Below are 14,734 nucleotides of genomic sequence, written 5' to 3' on the forward strand. Positions count from 1 at the left end.
CCTGCAAAGTCACAGGGGTGGAGCTGCCCAAGATCATGAGAACCCATGTCTTGCATCAGTGTGACCTGGATGTGAGACCTGGAGTCAAAAGAAATCATTTTGGAGCTTTAAAATTTGACTGCCCCACTGGATTTCAGACTTGCATAGGGCCTGTAACCCCTTTGTTTTAGTCAATTTCTCCCATTTGGAATGGCTGTATTTACCCAATACCTATATCTGCATTGTGTCTAGGAAGTAACTAGCTTGCTTTTGATTTTATAGGCTCATACGTGGAAGGGGCTTGCCTTCTCTCAGATGAGAGTTTGTACTGTGAACTTTTGGGTTAATGCTGAAATGAGTTAAGACTTTGCGGGGCTGTTGGGAAGGCATGATTGGTTTTGAAACATAAGGACATGAGATTTGGAGGGGTCAGGGGTGGAATAATATGGTTTGGCTGTGTCCCCATGTAAATCTCAACTTGAATTGTATCTCTCAGAATTACCACGTGTTGTGGGAGAAACCCAGGGTGAGGTAATTTAATCATGGAGGCCGGTGTTTCCTATGCTATTCCTGTGATAGTGAATAAGTCTCATGAGATGTGATGGGTTTATCAGGCATTTCCGCTTTTGCTTCTTCCTCATTTTCTCTTGCCGCTGCCGTGAAAGAAGTGCCTTTTACCTCCTGCCATGATTCTGAAGCCTCCCCAGCCATGTGCAGCTGTAAGTCCAATTAAACCTTCTTTTCTTCCCAGTCTTGTGTATGTCTTTATCAGCAGCATGAAAATGAACTAATACACCCTCTCAGCTGACAAAGCATAGATATATATGAGTATGTGCTAAGTCATTTATTTATATATGTATCCATAAATATTACACTATGTAACCATCTTTTAGTATACTCAGATTAAACTGATATGTTTAACTCTAATCAATTACCACATGGATTATTCTAGCCTCCTCCCCTTGTTTCCTCCAACACTGAGAAACCTGCAGCCATCCACCAGGCTTTTACTTAATTGTTCAAAGTCAATGTAGATATGTAGCAGTATTAAAATTGTTAACACCTACCTTCATGGGGAACAGCTTTATCTACTAGAGCCCCATCCTTATGTCCAGTTCTTTTTGTTTTTAGTCTTATGAAATCCTCTTATTTCTAAAGTTACTTAAGTCAGCACTTTTACCTCTATCTTCAGAGTTTCATACATTTGTAATATACTTAGATTCATTTGTCAGAGTTTGCATTCCTTCCTAATAACCTTCTAAATTTTTATTAATTTGCAAAAATTATAGTTTTTTGTTTTGTAAATCTTTATGAGTATTGACAAGTGCATAATGTCATCTATACACCATTATAATATACAGAAATATTTCGCTGCTATAGAAAACCCCTGTGCTTCACATATTTATCCCCTCCCGTGCCACCAAGCCCTGGTGTCTTTTTAATGGCTTTTTATTGACCCTATAGTTTTTGCTTTTTCCAGGATGTCATATAATTGGAATCATGCCATATGTGTCCTTTTCAGATTTGATTGCTTCACTTAGAAATCTGCATTTCAAGTTCCCCCAAATCTTTTTGTGTTTTGATAGCTCATTGTATGTATGTGTCACAGTTTGTTTATACCTTAACCTATTAAAGGATATCTTGGATGCTTCTAGGTTTTGGTCATTATCAATAAAGCTGCTATGCATATTTGCATGCAAATTTTTATGTAGACGTAAGTTTTCAAATCAATTTGGTAAGTACCTAACAGCGTGATTTTTAGATCATATGTCAGTCTGCGTTTAGCTTTTTGAGCCAAGAAACTGCCAAATTGTCTTCCAAAGTGGCTGTTTCATTTGCAATTCCACAAACAAAGAATAAGAATTCCTGTTGCTCTGCATCCTTTACAGCATTGGGCATTGTCAGATTTTAAGTATGTAGTGATATCTTCTTGTTGTTTTAATTTGAAATCCCTTAATAACAAATTATATTGAATTTTTTTTCATAGAAAAATGTGATGATCAATTTTATATGTCAGCTTGGCTAAGCCACAGTACCTAGATATTTGGTCAAACAATATTCTAGATGTTTCTCTGAAGGTATTTTTTTAAATAAAATCAACATTTAAATCAGTACACTTTGAGTAAAACAGATTGTCCTCCATAATGTGGATGCACCTCATGTAATCAGCTGAAGACCTTAAGAAAAAGACTGAGGTCCCCAAGGAAGAGGAAATTCTGCCAGCAGACTACCTTCAGATTTGAACTGCAACTGTTCTCTGGGTCTCCAGCCTTCTAGGCTGCCTTGCAGATTTTGGACTTGCCAGCCTCTGTAATAGTGTGAGGCTATTACACACGTACACACACACACACACACACACACACACATCGGTTCTGTTTCTCTGGAGAATACTGACTAATAATTAGCTATCTGTCCCAGTGATTAACATGAAAAATAATGTAATAATTTATTGGTAAACCTGGGTCAGTTTGAGTGACAATGACACTTAGACATTCATTATAGCACATTTTTTCCTTATCAGTGTTAATAGCTCTTGTTTTATCTTTGTTTTTTAGTATCTGACACTCATATTCATCTTGGTTTCAACTCAGATATTCACAGACTCCTATCACAGTTTTAGAGAAAGAATATCCTTGGTGGTTCTTAATTTATGGGACTTGTAATTTTCTTTAGAGTTCCCAGAAGTAATTACTATAAAGTTCAAGAGCAATTTTTTATTAGGAAAAATGTTTTGGGACATTACCTAATGCTGTCCATTAATATAATACTGCAAAATACCTAATTCTATTTGACTTTAAGGCAGAATGATGAAAAAGAAGAATTAGGAGCTTTGAGAGGTAAACCAGAGAATGTCTCTTGGATCCCTATTTTATGGTGTGGCCTTGGGTAAATTTCTGTATCTATGGGTACTCCAGCTTCTTCACTTGTTTACATGTTATAATGGTTATTTTTATGCAAATGGGCGCCCATATATCTGCCCAAACATTATTCTGGGTATGTCTGTATAAGGTCTGTTTCTAAATTTATTTATTTGCTTGTGGATACATAGTTGTTGCAGCACCATTTGTTGAAAAATACTCTATTTTCTTTATTATGTTGCCTTTGCTTCTTTGTCAAAGATTAGTTGATTATATTTATGTGAGTCCATTTCTGGGCTCAAATTCTGTCCCACTGACAGCTTTCTTTATTCTTTTGCCAATACCACATTGTCTTGATTACTGTAAGTCTTGAAGTCACATAGTGTCAATCCTTTTTTTTTTTTTTTTTTTTTGAGATGGATTCTCGCTCTGTGGCCCAGGCTGGAGTGCAGTGGTGCAATCTCGGCTCACTGCAAGCTCCGCCTCCCAGGTTCACGCCGCTCCTGCCTCAGCCTCCCGAGTAGCTGGGACTACAGGCACCCACCACCATGCCTAGCTAATTTTTTGTATTTTTAGTAGAGACGGGGTTTCACCATGGTCTCGATCTCCTGACCTCGTGATCCGCCCTCCTCGGCCTCCCAAAGTGCTGGGATTACAAGCGTGAGCCACCGCGCCCGGCCTCAATCCTTTAACTTAGTTCTTCTCATTCAATATTGTGTTGGCTATTCATCTTTTGTCCCCCTATATAAACTTTGGAATCAGATTTTTGATATCTACATAATAACTTGCTGAGATTTTTATTAAGATTGTGTCAAGTCTATAGATCAAGTTGGGAAAAATGGACCATTTGTCAATATTATCTTCGAATCTATGAACATAGTATATCTCTCCATTTATTTAGTTCTTCTTTGACTCTTTTTCATCAGTTTATGACCTTAAATGTATTTTGTATAAATATGTATTCGATCTTACACATATTTTGTTAGATTTGTACCTAAGCACTTCATTTTTGTGGGTGCTAATGTAAATGACATTGTGTTTTAATTTCAAATTTCATTTGTTCCTTGCTTATCTGTTTTCCTGTTTAGAAAAAAAAAAATGCAGCTCACTGCCAGTGCTCATTTAATTCTATATAAACACACTCTTTGAGGCTGAAATAAATCTGACTGATTTTCAATATGAAAAAATATAAAACCTGTTCTTGGATTTATTTCTAAACAGAGCTAACATCAGAATTGTCTGAATTATCAGAATTGTCTGTTTCACAAAAATCAGATTCATCAAATTAATCTTTGGCAAACTACAACTCAAGAACGATGTTAATATCATGTATAGGAATGCTATATTTTCTAGGATTTGACATTTTCAGTGATCGAGATATACTATATTTTGTAAGTGGAAATACCACTACTAAAAAGAGAATGCAATAAATAGAATGATGTCTTTTGTTTCCAAAGTTGATATACTCGAATGATGTGAAAATAATAAAAGCGAGATACTTTGTGGCAAAGTTAGCTTGGAGTAAATGCTGCAGCTGCAAACCCCACCGGTGAATATTCTTTGGGCAAATGGGAAAAGGGTTATATATAGGAAAGTGATTGACATTTGTATCTTAATCTTGTGTCCTGCAACTTTGTTATAAACACTTATTTGTTCCAGGAGTTTTAAAAGATACATTTAGATTTCCTATGGAAATGATCGTGTCTTCTGTGAACAAAGACAGTTTTATTCTTCTTTCCCAATCTGTGTACCTTTTTTAGAAAAAGAAAATTTTGATTCAGGGATTACATGTGCAAGTTTGTTATGTAGGTATATTGTGTGATTATTTCTGTCATTGTGGAGCTAATGGTAGTTCTGTTTTAAGTTCTTTAAGAATTCTTTAAACTTCTTTCCTAGATTATTGACAGAAATAATTTACATCCCCACCAACAGTATATAAATGTTTCCTTTCTCCACAGCCTCACCAGTATCCGTTATTGCTTGACTTTTTTATGATAGCTATTCTGACTGGTGTGAGATATTATTCCATTGTGGGTTTGATTTGCATTTCTCTGATGATTAGTAATGCGGAGAACTTTTTCATATGTTTGTTGGCCATGTGCGTATCTTCTTTTGAGAAGTGTCTACTCATGCCTTTTGTCCATTTTGAAATAGGATTCTTTTTTTTGTTTGTTTTTTGATTTGTTTAAGTTCCTTATAGATTCTGGATATTAGGCCTTTGTCGGATGCATAGTTTGCAAATACTTTCTCCCATTCTGTTGGTTGTCTGTTTGCTCTGTTGATAGTTTCTTTTGCTACGAAGAAGCTATTTAGTTTCATTAGTTAAATAGGATTCACTCTTCCTCAATATTCTGGAACAGTTTTACTAGCATTGGCACAAGTTCTTCTTTGCATGTCTACTAGAATTCAGCTGTGAGTCCATCTGGTCCAGGGCTTCTTTTGGTTGGTAGGTTTCTTTTGTTTGTTTGTTTGTTTTTTATTAGTGATTCAATATCAGTGCTTGTTATTGGTCTTTTCCAATTTTCACTTTCTTCCTGGTTCAGTCTTGGGAGTTTGTTTCAAGAAATTTATCCATTTCATCTAGATTTTGCTATTTCTGATTGTGTTTATTTGGATCTTTTTTTTTTCTTTCTTAATCTAGCCAGCTGCCTATCAATCTTGTTTATTCCTTTAAATAACCAACTCTTGGTTTCATTGATCTATTTTATGGACTCAATTTCATTAAGTTCTTCTCTAATTTTAGTTATTTATTTTTGTCTTTTAGCTTTGAGGTTGGTTTGCTCTGTTGTGTTTTCTAGTTCCTCTAGGTGTCATGTAAGTTGATATTATTCTAACTTCTTTATGAAGGTGTTTAGCACTATAAACTTTCATCTCAACACGGATGGTCATCTTGTATCATATCTTGCAAGGGTTCTCTGTATTTCTTTAATGTGCATGTCAACCTCTCAATCTAGTGAGACTGGGAAAATTTTCATGGACTATATACTCAAGTGTTTTTCAAAGTGCCTACTCTCTCTCCTTCTCTCTCTGGAATGCCAATGAGTTGTAGATTTGGTCTCTTTACATAATCTCATATTTCTCAAAGATTTTGTTTATTTTCTAAAAATTCTTTTTTCTTTGTTTTTGTCTAACTGAATTGATTCAATGAACCCATCTTTGAACACTCAGATTCTTTCATCAGCTTGGTCTCTTCTGATGTTAATGCTTCTGACTGTATTTTAAAATTCTTGTAGAGAATTCTTTAATTACAGAATTTCACTTTGGTTCTTTCTTAAAATGGATTTTTTTTTTTTTTTGGATAGTTTTACTTGACTCCTTGGATTCCTTGGATTGGGTTTCAACTTTCTCCTGCATCTCAATGAACTTCCTTACCATGCAGATTCTGAATTCTATGTATATCCTTTCAGTCATTTCAATCTGGTTAAGAACCGTTGCTTGGGGATATTGTGTTCATTGGGAGGTAAAGTGACATTCTGGCTTTTTAAATTGTAAAGAATTGTTGTACTGATTCTTTCTGATCTGAGAGGGCTGGTGTTCCTTTATGATGTAAAATGAATTAGAATCAGTTAGCTTTGTTTGTGGGTGTTTTCAGTTTGCTAAATCACTGTACAGGATCCTTTATATATGGCTGGATTTTTGCGACAGGTTTCACAGGCTTTGTACGCTGCCAAAATATGTTATTTTTTTTTAATTGAAGTAACACTTATTTTACTTAATAGTGAAATATTTTTGGTGTTGTAATTTGGGCTGAAATCCAGTAGATGGTGCTTAAGAGTAATGGCTGGCAGTTCTTAGGCAGCAATTTTGTATTTCAGCACATCCATAGTAGTGCTTTGTGGTAGTGGGAAGAGAGAGATGATGCCCTCACCAGATCCACTACTGGGCATCAGAGGAGCCCCTCCCCAATCACTGGTGCCATACCCGTGTTTCCTTTGTTACGTGTTCCAGGCCTGGGGACTTTCTCAGGCAGAGGTCACAGCTGGCAGATAGGCTGTTCCCTTCCCGAGAGAGGAGGCATGCCCTGTTCCCTGGCCAGCCCACAAACCAGGTCATCTCACCTCTCTGTGTTCTGAGAGTGGAGGCTCCTCCCCTGCATGGGCACCACCCAAATGGGCAAATCTTGCCTGCTAGGAGCAGTGGCAGGGTGAGGTGGGGGGCAGTCACACAATCTGCTGCCTGGGTGTTTCCCAGGGGAACACAGAGCTGTGCCCACCTGCAGAGTTCAAGCAGCGGCAGGGCCACTGTGCTGGAAGCCCAAGCCTGTGAGTCTGTCCCAGCTAGTTAGCAGCAGCAGGAGTGGGTGGAGTGGCACAGACTGACCTCCAGGTCTTTCCTGGGGGAACAGAGAGCTGTGCCTGTTGGCAGAGTTCAAGAAGGGGTGCGGCTACTTTGCTGGAAGCAGAAGCTGAGCCTTGTCTGGCAAGAAGTGTTGCAGTCTGACTGCTTCCTGGCACCGTGACTGTGGTCTCCATCAGGGCTATGGCAGCTGGTTTTGGGCTGCCCAGGGATCCAAGACCTGTGAGGCTTCCTGTGATTTTGAGTGGTGCCTCTGCAAAAAACTCCATGTGGATCTCTGTATCTGTCTGGAGGTCCAGGGGGCTAAAACTGGTTCGCTTATTCCCAGGATTGCACAGGTCCCTGTAGGGCATGTGAATCATCTGGGGATTCTTACTCCCTCACCCTTTCCCTGTGTTAGAGAGCTTCTCTTGGCTCTATGCTGGTCCCAGGTGGGTGACTGCCCAACTTCGGTCTTCTCTGTTGTCTGTGTCCCCTGGCTCCCTCGATCAATCCTAACATGATTTTTTAAGTGATCTACTTTAAGAGTTAGTATTTACTTTCCAGTTTGCTTCTTCTCCATGAGAGGGGCACACACTAGCTGCTTCTAGTTAGCCATTTTGAACTTCCCCTGTGTGTTTGAACTTTACTGTGTGTGCCTTATTTTCTTGTCTTATTACATTAACTAGTACATTTTCCAGTCCTTGTTCTCTTTGCTTTTCAGTTTTCGAACATTCTATTGATATATGCTGAAGTTCAAAGATTCTTTTCTGAGCTATATCCAGTCTACTAATCAGTCCATCAATGGCATTTTAAAATTTTCTGTTACACTGTTTTTGATCCCTAGCATTTCCTTTTGGTTCATTCGTAGATTTCCATCTCTCTGCTAACATCACCCATCTGTTCTTGTATGCTATCTACTTCATCTGTTTGAGTCCTTAGAATGTTAATCATACTTGTTTTAAATTACTGGCCTGATAGTTCCAACATCCTTTTCATGTTTGGTTTTGATGCTTGCTATGTCTCTTCAAATTGCTTTTTTTGTCTGTTTGTTTTTTGTATTTTAGTATGCCTTGTAGTTTTATCTTGATAGCCAGATGTCGTGTACTGGGTAAAAGGAATAACAGTAAATAGGCCTTTAGTAATGTGGTGTTATGATGTGGGGGAGGGGAATCATTGTACTGTGCTATGATTATGTATTAGTCTTTTAGTAACCTTATGCCTCTGACTGTTATCTTCACAAGTGTTTCTCAGCTTGCCACCCATCCTATCCCAGCCCTTAGGTGGAACAGGATTACTAGAGTGGACTAGAGTTGGGTATTTCCCTTCTCACTGGTAAGTTAGGCTCTAAGAATAGCCCAGCAAATCAGGCTCTGGTAAACTAATTCTCTTGAGGTCAGGCCTTGTTAAGAACAGAGTGCTCTGATGTATTAGTATTTAAACATGGTTTCATTTTTCCTCTCCATGCCCAAAGCATAAGGGGATTGTTCTCTGACATTTACTGTGAGAATTTGATTTCTCTCCTGGAGTTAAATCTTACAGCACTGTTCCCCTTCCCACCATGACAGGGTCCCCCTGGAGTTTTTGTTTGTTTTGTTTTTTCTCTTTAATTATACTTTAAGTTCTAGGGTACATGTGCACAACTTGCAGGTTTGTTACATAAGTATACATGTGCCATGTTGGTGTGCTGCACCCATTAACTGGTCATTTACATTAAGTATATCTCCTAATGCTATCCCTCTCCCCTCCCCCTACTCAGATGTGTCCACATTGAGTCTTCAGCAATTTATCAATTACAGTTCAGATTTTCCTACCCCAGGACTGTTTCCTGCAGTAGTTTCCACTGATGAGTCTTTGCCCCACTAGGATGTGACTGCCTGTTTTTGCCTGTCTCTTCAATTTTGGGAGCAGCAGTTAGCCCTATGTCCTTGCCTCTCTTACAAATGCAAGGAGAGTTGTTGATTTTTCTGTACATTCAGCTTTTTATTTGTTGTTGGGGCACAGTGGTGACTTCCAAGCTCCTTACATGCTGAATCAGAAATTGTAAGTCTCATTATAATTGTTTAGGATAATAAAGCAATCTATTTTATGGGTAATTTGTTTCAATTAAATTAACATATTTCTATTACCATAAATATAAAGACTGTTGTATCAGATATCCTTTTTTTTTTTTTTTGGCCAATAGCAGGTTAAATTTACTTATCCTACCTCAGAACCCACTGCAATATGTTGACATAAAATTGAACTGTGAAATCTGAACACCCCAGTTATAATGACAGTCAAAATCATATACCATATAATCAATAAATAAGATCAAGTTATCCCCTCCTAGCCAATACGTGCTTTGAGCACATCCCCTTCCTGTCCCTTTCCAAATCCCTTCACAAACTTACTACAATGCTTTTTGCAATGTGTGCAATTTTTGCTTAGAAGTTGTGAGGTGCAAATTGATATCTTCTATTGTATGTTATGCTATACTATGCTATGCTATACAGCTTATTCCATCCCATTCTATCCCATTCTATGCTATTCTGCTCTATTCTACCCATTCCATTTTATTTCAGCTCCATTTTTTAAAAGCAGTAGTCACAACTCAAATATATCTTATAGCCCATTAATTGCTTTTGATTTACAGTTTTAAAAATAACATGCTGTGTATGCTAAAATAATTCAAGCTGTTTCCAAATCTTGGAGTAAAAGCCATGTAATTACTTCTAATAGGAACTTTTCTTTATTATTAAAATAACACAGAATTATACCTTTACTATACAGGTATCAAAACAGCTCCAGTGTTTGTTTTATAAAAACTACTTTTATATGACTCCAATACGTATGATTGCTTCATTTCATTATACATTCTTTGATCTACAAAATTTTTCTTCGAAATTTAAAAGAAGATAGAAAAAGACTGTTATTATACTGTCCTTGCCAGTTCTAATATGAATTGGACACATTATGCCATAATTCTTTTTTTTGTAGATCATGTATTATCTTATTCATATCTATACCAATTAACTAGCCCCTCTCTTTGAACATACACAATGTTCTTAAAAGGGCGTCATATAAAATTAAAAGAAAAAGTCTTGCTCTGTGCTCTGAAGAACAGTTCTGGAAGATAAATGTCAGCATGTGAGAAATGATTTTTCTAACTGAATTATAAGATACACTTGCTGAAAGTTCTCTGAAGATTTATTTACAATATAAGAAGATAGATGCTTAGTGAAGAGATAGGACCTATTTGTCCATGGATTGCAGATTTTGAAATCAAACAAACTGGTTTATTTAGGTTATTTCCTTAGCATATTTTATTAGCCTGTGTAAAAAATAATATAGGATATTTTATTGAAAAGGGAGAGTTGAGGCATACTAAATTAAAAGGATTTGTTAAATATCTTTTGATAATACTTTTATTAAAATTATCACAAAATTAGCTATTCTATCATTAAAATTATATAACAAATTGTACTGTTATACTTAGAGGTTTTTTTCAGGGAGTAGTTACTTTCTGTGGTTAAAATCTTAAAGAAAACTAAATAAATAATAAAGCTTATATGAGGAAAGAAGCTGTGAGTTCAGCTAATAGTGGAAGAATTACTTTATTTTTACATTTTTCATTCATTTTTTTTCTTTTCCTGACAGCTTGTGGTCAGAGTTGTACTATTGTTTGTAAATGTTTTTTTTTTTTAATTTTAGAAGCAAGACTTGTTGAAATAAATTTCCTACGAAGTGTAGTTTCCATGGCAACTGTAACTGTCTTTTATTTTCACATGTACCATTTAGAATTAGTTGACAATAATTATAGACCACTTAAGCTAAAACATTTTCTGTACAGCAGAGACGTGTATAAAGGCAGGGTTTCAGAAAAATCGTTCTGGTTTAGAGAAACTTAAATTACTTGTTAAGAAAGACTTGATTTTCTTACTTAGGTAGATGACTGAAATTCTATCTAAATATCCAGTGTGAAGTTTGAGATGACTGTGTCAAGGGACATTTTCCCTACTATAATTTTAAAATTCCATTTGTTACCAAAACTTTTAATTTCTCTTGTGCTGGGTATGTTTACATGCACATTCCTGACTTCTCAAATCTTCTTTAGTTCAATTAGTACTTCTTTGAAACAATTTGGGTATTGGGCAACAGAATAATGTAGAAAGTGTATGCATTAAAATTAACTTTTTTATTTACCAAACCTCTTAGACCATAGTTTTCTAAAGAAGGTAAAGCAAGGTTTCATGTAATTGGAAGAATTGCCAATTAACTTGACAAGGAAATCCATAAGTTAATCAATTAAGCTGCATCATGCTATTGAAAGTGAATATATTTATTAATCTCAATGGCCTTACGGAAGTTAATTTGTAAACATGAAATTATTTTTCAGTCATTGGACTATTAATAGTGTCCATTAAAACTGTATTTCTCTGGGTGAGATGTTACTAGTTTAGAAAAGAAAAAAATGAGATTTAGATGGTTGTAAAATCTCCCCCTGAAATACCTTTACTCATGCCATTTCTTTGTTCAATAATAAAGGTAAATAGCATGACAATGACAATTTTGTGCAGGAAACCTATGCTGTGCTTTAGTACACAATAAAAAGTGTGTTCTAGCATGTAAAATTATTCTCTGAGGTTAATAATGGCAGGCTAAAATTTTCTTTATAACTTTTTTAGGAAGCTGGGGTATAGTGGAAGCAATTATGTGCTTTGATGGGGTACTGTGGACAGTGGAAGAAGGAGCAAATGACCACAAGCTGCTGTCCAGAGACTAACTGCAACAGTGAGGGCTCTAGTTTATTTCACAAGCTCTTTTACTAAGTTTCCTCTCAGAAGAGGCCATGGGATTCATGGTGGGGCTACTTCTGAACCTGCATTAGCTCTATGGATTACCTGTGGTGGCAATAAAAAGATACTTTTCGTATCTCCTCCTGAATGAAGTATAATTGACTGATGGCCTGAGCTGTAGACATTTGGAGTATTAATGTAGAGGCATACCTCATTTTATTGCACTTTGCTTTATTGATATGTCAGCAGCATGTGATCACATCAGGTCTCAGTGTCCAATTTTGGTAACTCTCACGATATTTCAATTTTTTAAATTATTATTATATCTAATACAGTGATCTCTGATAAGTGACTTTTGATGTTATTATTGTAATTGTTTTGAGGTTCCACAGACCTCATCCATATAAGATGGCAAACTTAATAAATGTGTGTGTTCTGACTGCTCCACCGACCAGCCGTTCTTCTCCTTAGGCCTGAGGAAATGACAATATTAAAATTAGGTCAATTAATAACCCTAAAAGGGCCTCTCTAAGTGTTCATCTCTCACTTTAAGTCAAAAGCTAGAGATGATTAAGTTTAATGAAGAAGGCATGTTAAAAGCTGTGATGGGCTGATAGCTAGGCCTTGTGTGCCAAAAAGTTAGCCAGTTGTGAACGTGAAGAAAAAACTATTGAAGGAAATTAAAAATTATATCCCTGTGAACACACACATGATAAGAAAGTTAAACAGCCTATTGATGATACAGAGAAACTTTTAGTGGTCTAGGTAGATCAAACCAGCCACAACATTCCCTTAAGCCAGAGCCTAATCCAGTGCAAGGCTCTCCCTCTTTTCAATTCTATGAAGGCTGAGAAAGGTGAGGAAGCTGCAGAAGAAGAATTTGAAGCTAACAGAGTTTGCCTGATGAGGTTTAAGGAAAAAAACTATCTCCAGAAACTTTAAAAACTTTAATATAAAAGTTGAAGGTGAAGCATCAAGTGCTGATATAGAAGCTGCAGTAATTATCTAGAAGGTCTAGCGAAGATAATTGATGAAAGTAGCTACACTAAACAATAGATTTTCAATATATGTGAAATAGGCATGCATTGGAAAAAGATGCTATCTAGGACTTTCATAGCTAAAGAGGATAAATTAATGCCTGCCTTCAAAGCTTCTTAAAACAGTCTGTCTTTTTAGAAGTGAATGTAGCTGATGATCTTCAGTCGAAGCCAGTACATATTTACCATATGAAAAATTGTAGGGCCCTTAAGAATTACGCTGTATTTATTCTTGCCGTGCTTTATAAGTGAAACAAAAAAGCCTGGATGACAACATGTCTGCTTGTAGCATGGCTTACTGAATATTTTAAGCCCACTCTTGAGACCCACTGCTCAGGAAAAAAAAATCCTTTCAAAATATTATTTCTCATTAACAATGCATCTAGTCACCCAAGAACTCTGCTGGAGATGTACAAAGAGTTTAATGTTGTTTTTATTCTTGCTAACACAACACTCATTCTATATCCCATGGATCACGGAGTAATTTTAACTTTCAAGTCTTATTACTTTAGAAATACATTTTATAAGATTATAGCTGTTATAGTAATTCCTCTAATGGGTCTGAGCAAAGTAATTTGAAAACCTTCTAGAAAAAATTCACAACTTTAGATGCCACTAAGAACATTTGTGATTCATAGGAGGAGGTCAAACTATCAATTTTAATGGGAGACTGGAAGAAGTTGATTCAAAACCTAATAGATGACTTTAAGGGGTTCAAGATTTTAGTGGAGGAACTAACTGTAGATGGGGTGGAAATAGCTGGAGAATTCAAATTAGAAGTGATATCTGAAGATGTGACTGAGTTGCTGCAATCTCATGACACAGCTTGAATTGATGAGGAGTTGCTTCTAATGGATGAGAAGCAAAGAAAGTGGTTTCTTGAGATGTAATTTACTCTTGGCAAAGATGCTCTGAATATTGTTGAAATGACAACAAATGATTCAGAATATTACAAAGATATAGGATAAAGCAGCAGCAGGGTTTGAGGGGATTAACTCAAATTTTGAAAGAAGATCTACTGTGGGTAAAATGCTATCACACAGTATTTCATGCTATGGAGAATTCTTTGTGAAAGAAAATGTCAATTATCGATGTACATACTTCATTGTTTTCTTATTTAAAGAAATAGCCACAGCCACCCCAAGCTTCAGTAACCACCACCCTAATCAGTCAGCAGTCATCAATATTAAAGCAAGACCTTTTATCAGTAAAAAGATTACAACTTGCTGAGGTTCAGATGATTATTAGCATTTCTTAGCAATAAAGTATTTTTAAATTGTCAATACATTGTTTTTTAGACCTAGAGCTATTGCACACTTAATATGCTATAATATAGTGTAAACACAATTATATATGCAATGGAAAATCAAAACAATTTGTGTGACTCGCTTTATTGTGATAATCACTTTATTGTGGGTGGTCTGGAAATTAACCTGTAATATCTCCAAAATATGCCAATAGTCCCATTTCTAAAAAAAGTAGGACTCCTTAATGGGCTACTTTTTCTCAAGTATTCTCCATCAAACTGGCTGAAGTTTCTTAGGAATGGGATGTAATCAGTGCCTTCCCCCCCCCCCCAATTGTCCTCCTTCTCCCTCTTCTTCATTAGCTGTCAGACCTGCATCGTGGTCTGAAGATTCTTCCCACCTTCTCTAGATTCCTTCTCTTTATTATTCATAAGCATTTTTCCCCAAGTAAATATCTTGTACATAATCAATATTGTAAAAATCACCTGTCTTGGCGTCTGCTTCTCAGAGGACTTGAACTTAGAGTTTGGGGAAAAGATAAATAATTTGATATTGGATGT

Source organism: Nomascus leucogenys, chromosome 16 (assembly GCF_006542625.1).
Source record: "Nomascus leucogenys isolate Asia chromosome 16, Asia_NLE_v1, whole genome shotgun sequence".
NCBI lineage: Eukaryota > Metazoa > Chordata > Mammalia > Primates > Hylobatidae > Nomascus > Nomascus leucogenys.